Source organism: Lygodium microphyllum, chromosome 1, assembly GCF_053477565.2.
Source record: "Lygodium microphyllum isolate KBCC chromosome 1, Lygodium_microphyllum_v1.1.10, whole genome shotgun sequence".
NCBI lineage: Eukaryota > Viridiplantae > Streptophyta > Polypodiopsida > Schizaeales > Lygodiaceae > Lygodium > Lygodium microphyllum.
In genome coordinates this window covers 128,521,146-128,523,673 of record NC_141135.1, presented here as the reverse complement: position 1 = coordinate 128,523,673, position 2,528 = coordinate 128,521,146, and the positions used below count along the sequence as shown (strand labels likewise).

At 40.3% G+C, this 2,528-nt stretch overlaps 1 pseudogene; it reads right to left on the bottom strand.

Annotated features, from left to right (window-relative positions):
• Positions 1–1,383: 1,383 nt before the first annotated feature.
• On the bottom strand, positions 1,384–2,528 carry LOC148041671 (uncharacterized; annotated as a pseudogene).

Below are 2,528 nucleotides of genomic sequence, written 5' to 3'. Positions count from 1 at the left end.
ATTATATGGGTGTAAGGTCCCCCTCCCTATAGTCTTGTTCAATGATAAGATCAACCCTCAAAGTAAAGATGAGTTGGATCTCATGCAAGCTCTACTTCACCGATGCAAAGTGAATCTTCAAGAGGCACAAACCCACATGAAGCTTTATGCTGATGAGAAAAGAAGGCATTTGAAGTTCCAAGAGTGAGAGCTTGTCCTCTTGAAAGTGCCTATTTTGCTACTCCACTCTCAAAGAAGGCAGGAATAACAAGTTGGCCCATTGTTTCTATGGCCCATATCAGATCCTTAATCAAGAGAGCTAGTGACTTGGCCTACCAATTAGAGCTTTCCCCTACCACCAAGATTCATGATGTGTTCATGTTAGCTAGCTGCATAAAATTCAAATGCAAAATGTCCATTTGTTATAGAATAAGGGTTTAAGAAGTCACAAAATGCCTTGTCTACATTTTAGTGACATGTGTATAGATTTTCTCAATTGCCTTGTGACCGTTGATGGTAATGCTTTGACCGTTCTCATGGAGTGAGAGTTGAGATGTCTTTCTTTTGAAGCAATTGGTTTTGTGTTGGTATTGCTAAGGTTGCAAAACAAGATATTGACATATTTATGAGGATTTTGAAGCAACAATAGCTTCACTTGAAGCCAATCAACAGTGGTAAATTGTGGCACATGCAAGGGCCTTGCATGGGCTAGTGATTAAAAAATGATCTCCAAAGCACTCCAAGTCAAACCAAAATTGATAATAACAAGAAGTGAGTGCATCTTTCATTACCGAATGGTGCTATCAAACTAGTTTGACATTATTAATTACAATGTACATGCCTTATTAGAATAGCAACAGTAAGATATGGGTTCATTTATGGCTTAAACCTCATTTGGTATACCAAGGGTGTTGGTTACAAACTATATGGAGACAATAGATTGACTTTATCTTATACACTAGGCTTAGATGAGAGGATTGCCATTGACTTTAGCTTATACACTGTGCTTATGTGAGAGTACATTACAAAATTGTAATTTGTTTGACATGCATAGAGGCTCTCCCATTATGCAAAACAAGTGCCCATTTGGGTGGAATCAAGTAGCTACAAAATAGAAATGATGGATAGTAGTGCAAATATGGAAATAGAGGTTGCCACAAAAACAACTACCCTAGTTGTGTGCACATGCAAGACATATACTAGGTTGCATTTCTTCTTCCTCATGGTATGAATTTGTGCTACCCTCCTCAATCAAGATGCATCACTAGGAATATGTAGGGATGGCAAACAAGAGTTCTCCATGGCTAGCCCCTCCCAAAGGACTGCTCTCATATGTGCTTCTCAGCCTCCATAAGTTGTCTCCCATTGCTTCCTCTCCTCCCTTGCTTTCTTTTCCTCTTCGCACTACCTCTTCTTAGCTTTGATGATTGCCATTTTTGCTTGCTTGATTTGAAGCCTCACAACATGTCTTTCCTCCTTTTGGTGCTCCAATTCCATCTTCTTTGCATTTTTTGCCCTCATGGACTCTATGTATTGATTGGATGTAAGTATAAGTGAATGAGAGTAGTCAAAAAATGCCTCTCCATTGACCTTGTTGATGACGACATCCTCTCTTGGCACATGTAGGAGCTCAAGAAAATCAGAGTTGGTCAGTGTGCTAGATTGAGGCATTGTGCTTGGTTCCAAAGGAGGCCCAGGTGACTGGCTACTCATAGCCGTGCTTGACAATACTTCAGCCACGTCTCCTTTGAAGCTCTCATGCATGGGGGTATTGAGCACTTCGCTACAAAAAAGGGGGTCTTGGACTATTGTATTACCATCCACATTCGGTGCCTCTTCATCCGATAATACCTCATGAATATCCATATTCGAACATGGCATATTCTCATAGCCCAATACATCATGATTTAGTGTCCATATTCCGATAGCATGAAATCCAACTTTTATGTTTGACTTCGAGAATGCAACTAGTGCTCTTGAAGCAACACTAGCACACTCCCCCTTTGATGCTTGTCTAGAGTGTGTTTGCAACTGCCACAAATTCCTATCCTTTGTAAAGTGAGACTTGAATGGTTTAAACACTGAGACATCCAAAGGTTGAAGCTTGTAAAGTGAGACTTGAATGGTTTAAACACTAAGACATCCAAAGGTTTAAGCTCGTGTGAGGTATGGGCTGGTAAAGTGACAATATCTATGCCAACATCCTTTGTCTTAGACACAATGTCAAGTCTTGTGTGGCTACCATGCCCATTCACAACAAGTAAATGTCAAGAAGAAGGAGAAGGAGGGTGTGGGAAAACAACCATGAAGTGCTCCAACTATGCTTCAAATAGCTACCTAGTCATCCATGCCTTGTTTTGCATGGACATTACAACCCCTTCTTCACACTCCGACAAATAATTTTGCATAGGCTTTTTACCTTTAAAGATATAGGAGCCCGATAGTGCATACCCATCAAAATTCACACAACATAATATAGTTAGCCATTCCCTGTTGTCTAGAGTCATGCCATAGACATTCTTGGACCCTTTCCTTGCCAAAACTCACAT